Source organism: Dipodomys spectabilis, unplaced genomic scaffold, assembly GCF_019054845.1.
Source record: "Dipodomys spectabilis isolate Male_0828 unplaced genomic scaffold, ASM1905484v1 ptg000140l, whole genome shotgun sequence".
Taxonomy (NCBI): Eukaryota; Metazoa; Chordata; class Mammalia; order Rodentia; family Heteromyidae; genus Dipodomys; species Dipodomys spectabilis.
The window spans coordinates 36,818,153-36,824,152 of record NW_024870817.1 but is presented as its reverse complement, the minus strand read 5'-3'; positions in this window follow the sequence as shown (position 1 = coordinate 36,824,152).

Genomic DNA, 6,000 nt, shown 5'->3' with positions numbered 1-6,000 from the left:
AGTGGTAGAGCGTTAGCCTTGAGCTGAAGAGCTGAGGGACAGCTCCCAGGTCCAGAGTTCAGGCCCCACAACCGGACCCAAAAAACAAAACAAAACAAACAAAGACAATTGACTTCTCCCTTTTCTAATTGGATCCTTTTTATACCTTTTTCTTTCTTCATTCTCCTGGCTAGAAATACAATAATATATTGTACATAGGTGGAAAGAGTGGACTTTCTTATCTTGTTCTTATCGTAGAGCAAATGCTTTTTCAGTATTTAGTATGATGTTGGCTGTAGGCTTTTCCTAAATAGCCTTTATTGTGTTGAGGTATGTTTCTTCTATTCTTGGAAGAAAATGTAAAATGTTTTTTCTGCATCCATTGAGATGATCATGTTATCTTTATCCTTGAGTCTGTTTATGTGCTGTATTACATGTATTGATTAATATATATTAACCTCTCTTGAATTCCTGGGATGAAACAAACTTGATCATGGTGTATGATTTTTTTGACTAACTGTTGAATTCATTTAGCAAGTATTTAATGAAGGAGTGTTCTGTGTTTACTCAAGAGATTGATCTGTAGTTCTCTTTTTTTTTTTTTTTTTTTTTAATTTAATTTTATTTTATTTGTGAACATACTGTACAGAGCGGTTACAATTACATGGGCAGGATAATGCGTACATTTCTTACCAAGCATTGCAGCCTCCTCCTTTGTTTACCCTTCACATCCCTTCCCAGCTTCCCCCCTCCCCCCCCAATCCCAATCCTTCTCCTTCCCCCCCATTTCCCCCCCCCCTGCACCGACGTTGTAAAGCTCGTTTTGGACATGACAACTTGTACTTCTCATTATTGCAACAGGTCCACCTGTATCCTTAAACAACTGGTTTTTCCCCATCTCCTCCACAAGTTATACTGACATCAAATATAGTGAAAGCAGGGGTTATACTGTGGGGGAGGGGCATACAAAGCAACAAAGAAATAATCTTATAAATGCGTTAGAAACAAATGCATGAAAGAAAAAGACATTAAAATACATATCTAAGGGTTCATTTTCCTGACATCACATTATCTGACCTTTTCCGCTTGACTCATACATCTACTAGATATTGCAAATAAGGGAAACTATGGGACCTATGTTTCTTTGGGCCTGGATTACTTCACTTAATATAATTTTTTCCAAGACTTTCCATTTCCTAACAAATGGGGAAATGTCATTCTTTCTGATGGAGGCATAGAATTCCATTGTGTATATATAGCACATTTTCTTGATCCATTCATCTATTGAGGGGCATCTGGGTTGGTTCCAGATCTTAGCTATGGTAAATAATGCTGCAATAAACATTGTTGTGCTGGTAGCTTTAGTGTGGTCTTGTTTGTAAACATTTGGGTAAATGCCCAACAGTGGGATTGCTGGGTCATAAGGGAGTTCTATGTGAAGTCTTTTGAGGAACCTCCATACTGCTTTCCAAAGTGGTTGAACAAGTTTACATTCCCACCAACAATGAAGTAAGGTTCCTTTCTGTCCACATCCCCTCCAGCATCTGTTGTTGTTAGAGTTCTTGATTTTTGCTGTTCTAACTGGAGTGAGGTGATATCTCAACGTTGTTTTGATTTGCATTTCTTTTATGGCTAGGGATGTTGAACATTTCTTCATGTGTCTATTGGCCATCCTTCTTTCTTCTTCAGAGAAGTTTCTCTTTAAGTCTTTTGCCCACTTATTTATTGGGCAGTTGTTTCTTTGAGGATTTGTTGTTGGGGGGTTTAATTTTTTGAGTTCCAAGTATATTTTAGATATGAGACCCTTGTCCGTTGTATGGCTAGTAAAGATCTTCTCCCAATCCATGGGCTTTCTATTGATCTTGCTAGCTATGTCATTTGCCCTGCAGAAGCTCTGCAACTTTATGCAGTCCCATTTGTCCAACCTTTCTTTGATTTGTTGTGTTTCCGGGTCTCTATTCAGAAAATTTCGGCCTGAGCCAAGGAGACCTAGGGTTTCTCTTATTCCATCCTGTAATGTTTTCAGAGTGTCTGCTTTGAGTTTAAGGTCTTTGATCCATTTGGAGTTGATTCTGGTGCAGCGTGATATATAAGGATCTAGCTTTAGTTTTCTACATGTAGTTAACCAATTTTGCCAGCACCATTTACTGAAGAGGCTGTCTTTCTTCCATTCTATTGTTTTAGCTCCCTTATCGAAGATTAGATGGCTATAGGTCTGTAGGTTCATTTCTGGGTTTTCAATTCTATTCCATTGGTCCTGAGGTCTGTTCTTATGCCAATACCAAGCTGTTTTGATTACTATGGCTTTATAGTAGAGTTTGAAATTTGGTATTGATATTCCTCCAGCAGTGTTCTTTCCGTTGAGGAGCATTTTTGCTATTCGGGGTCTTTTATTGTTCCATATGAATTTTTGGATTGCCTCTTCTATTTCCTTGAAGAATGAGGTTGGAATTTTGATAGGTATTGCATTGAATTTGTAGATAGCCTTGGGAAGTATTGCCATTTTCATGATGTTGATCTTTCCAATCCAGGAGCATGGGAGGTTTTGCCATTTTTTAAGTTCTGTGTTGATTTCCTTTTTCAAGATTTTAAAGTTTTCATCATAGAGGTCCTTCACTTCTTTAGTTAAGTTAATTCCTAGGTATTTTATTTTTTGTGGGCTACTACAAATGGAGTTGCTTTCCTAATTTCAGTCACACTTTTCTCATTGTTGGTATACAGAAAAGCCATTGATTTTTGGGGGTTAATTTTATAACCTGCTACTTTGCCAAAGTTTTGAATCAGCTTGAGTAATTTGGGAGTGGAGTCTATGGGATTCTTTAAATACAAGATCATGTCATCTGCAAAGAGGGAGAGTTTTATTTCTTCTTTCCCTATTTGGATCCCTTTTTGTCTGCATCTTGTCTTATTGCTGTAGCTACAGCCTTGAGACTCTTATCTCCACTAAATTACCAAGAAAAAAAAGCTAGAAGTGGAGCTGTGGTTCAAGTGGTAGAGTGCTAACCTTGAGCACAAAAGCTTAGGGACAATGCCAAGTCCCAGGGTTCTATCCCCAGAACCAGCAAAAAATATAAGAAAGAAAAAAAATTCATTGTTATGCATTAATTGGTATATTGAATTGAAACTCCTTTGTACAATTATTTGAACAAACTAAAAAAAATTTTTTTTTTTTAAATTTTATTTTATTTTATTTGAGAACATACTGTACAGAGGGGTTACAATTACATGGGCAGGATAATGCATACATTTCTTACCAAGCATTGCAGCCTCCTCCTTTGTTTACCCTTCACCTCCCTTCCCAGCCTCCCCCCTCCCTCCCACCCAATCATACCCCCCCTCCCCCCCCCCCCGACATTGTAAAGCTGGTTTTGACATGACATTTTGTACTTCTCATTGTTGCAACAGGTCCACCTGAATCCTTAAACGACTTGTTTGTCCCCATCTCCTCCACATGTTATACTGACATCAAATATAGTGAAAGCGGGGGTTACACTGTGGGGGAGGGACATACAAAGCAACAAAGAGATAATATTATAAATGCGTTAGAAACACATGCATGAAAGAAACAAAAACATTAAAATACATATTTGAGGTTTCGTTTTCCTAACATCACATTATTTGACTTTTTCCGCTTGACTCATACCTATACTAGATATTGCAAATAAGGGAAACCATGGGACCTATGTTTCTTTGGGCCTGGCTTACTTCACTTAATATAATTTTTTCCAAGCCTTTCCATTTCCTAACAAATGGGGAAATGTCATTCTTTCTGATGGAGGCATAGAATTCCATTGTGTATATATACCACATCTTCTTGATCCATTCATCTACTGAGGGGCATCTGGGTTGGTTCCATGTCTTAGCTATGGTAAATAATGCTGCAATAAACATAGTTGTGCTGGTAGCTTTAGTGTGGCCTTGTTTGTGATCATTTGGGTAAATGCCCAAAAGTGGGATTGCTGGGTCATTGGGGAGCTCTATGTGGAGTCTTTTGAGGAACCTCCATACTGCTTTCCAAAGTGGTTGAACAAGTTTACATTCCCACCAACAATGAAGTATTGTTCCTTTCTGTCCACATCCCCTCCAGCATCTGTTGTTGTTAGAGTTCTTGATTTTTGCTGTTCTAACTGGAGTGAGGTGATATCTCAATGTTGTTTTGATTTGCATTTCTTTTATGGCTAGGGATGTTGAACATTTCTTCATGTGTCTATTGGCCATCCTTCTTTCTTCTTCAGAGAAGCTTCTCTTTAAGTCTTTCGCCCACTTACTTATTGGGCAGTTGTTTCTTTGAGGATTTGTTGTTGGGTGGTTTAATTTTTTGAGTTCCAAGTATATTTTAGATATGAGACCCTTGTCCGTTGTATGGCTAGTAAAGATCTTCTCCCAGTCCGTGGGCTTTCTATTGATCTTGCTAGCTATGTCATTTGCCCTGCAGAAGCTCTGCAACCTTATACAATCCCATTTGTCCAGCCTTTCTTTGATTTGTTGTGTTTCCGGGTCTTTATTCAGAAAATTTCGGCCTGTGCCAAGGAGACCCAGGGTTTCTCCTATTCCATCCTGTAATGTTTTCAGAGTGTCTGCTTTGAGTTCAAGGTCTTTGATCCATTTGGAGTTGATTCTGGTGCAGGGTGATATATAAGGATCTAGCTTTAGTTTTCTACATGTAGTTAACCAGTTCTGCCAGCACCATTTACTGAAGAGGCTGTCTGTCTTCCATTCTATTGTTTTAGCTCCCTTATCGAAGATTAGATGGCTATAGGTCTGTAGGTTCATTTCTGGGTTTTCAGTTCTATTCCATTGGTCCTGAGGTCTGTTCTTATGCCAATACCAAGCTGTTTTGATTACTATGGCTTTATAGTAGAGTTTGAAATTTGGTATTGATATTCCTCCAGCAGTGTTCTTTCCGTTGAGGAGCGTTTTTGCTATTCGGGGTCTTTTATTGTTCCATATGAATTTTTGGATTGCCTCTTCTATTTCCTTGAAGAATGAGGGTGGAATTTTGATAGGTATTGCGTTGAATTTGTAGATAGCCTTGGGGAGTATTGCCATTTTCACGATGTTAATCTTTCCAATCCAGGAGCATGGGAGGTTTTGCCATTTTTTAAGTTCTGTGTTGATTTCCTTTTTCAAGATTTTAAAGTTTTCATCATAGAGGTCCTTCACTTCTTTAGTTAAGTTAATTCCTAGGTATTTTATTTTTTGTGGGGCTATTACAAATGGAGTTGCTTTCCTAATTTCAGCCACACTTTTCTCATTGTTGGCATACAGAAAAGCCATTGATTTTTGGGGGTTAATTTTATAACCTGCTACTTTGCCAAAGTTTTGAATCAGCTTGAGTAATTTGGGAGTGGAGTCTATGGGATTCTTTAAATACAAGATCATGTCATCTGCAAAGAGGGAGAGTTTTATTTCTTCTTTCCCTATTTGGATCCCCTTTATGTCTGCATCTTGTCTTATTGCTGTAGCTAGGCATTCTAATACTAGATTGAAGAGAAGTGGAGAGAGTGGGCATCCTTGTCTTGTTCCTGAGTTAAGAGGAAATGGCTTTAGTTTTTCACCATTGAGTATAATGCTGGCTGTAGGTTTGTCATATACAGCCTTTATTGTATTGAGGAATGTTCCATGGATTCCTAATTTTTTCAAAACCTTCATCATAAAGGGGTGTTGGATCTTGTCGAATGCTTTTTCTGCGTCTATTGAGATAACCATGTGGTTCTTATTCTTGCTCCTGTTGATGTGATGAATAATATTAATTGATTTGCGTATATTGAACCAGCTTTGCATCCCTGAAATGAATCCTGTTTGATCGTGGTGTATGATTTTTTGGATGAATTGTTGAAGTCGGTTGGCCAAAATTTTGTTGAGAAGTTTTGCATCAATGTTCATCAAAGAAATGGGTCTATAGTTCTCTTTCTTTGATGAGTCCCTGCCTGGTTTTGGGATGAGGGTTATGATGGCTTCATAGAATGTGTTCGGTAGTGAGCTTTCTCTTTCAATTTCATTGAAGAGTTGGAGGAGAAT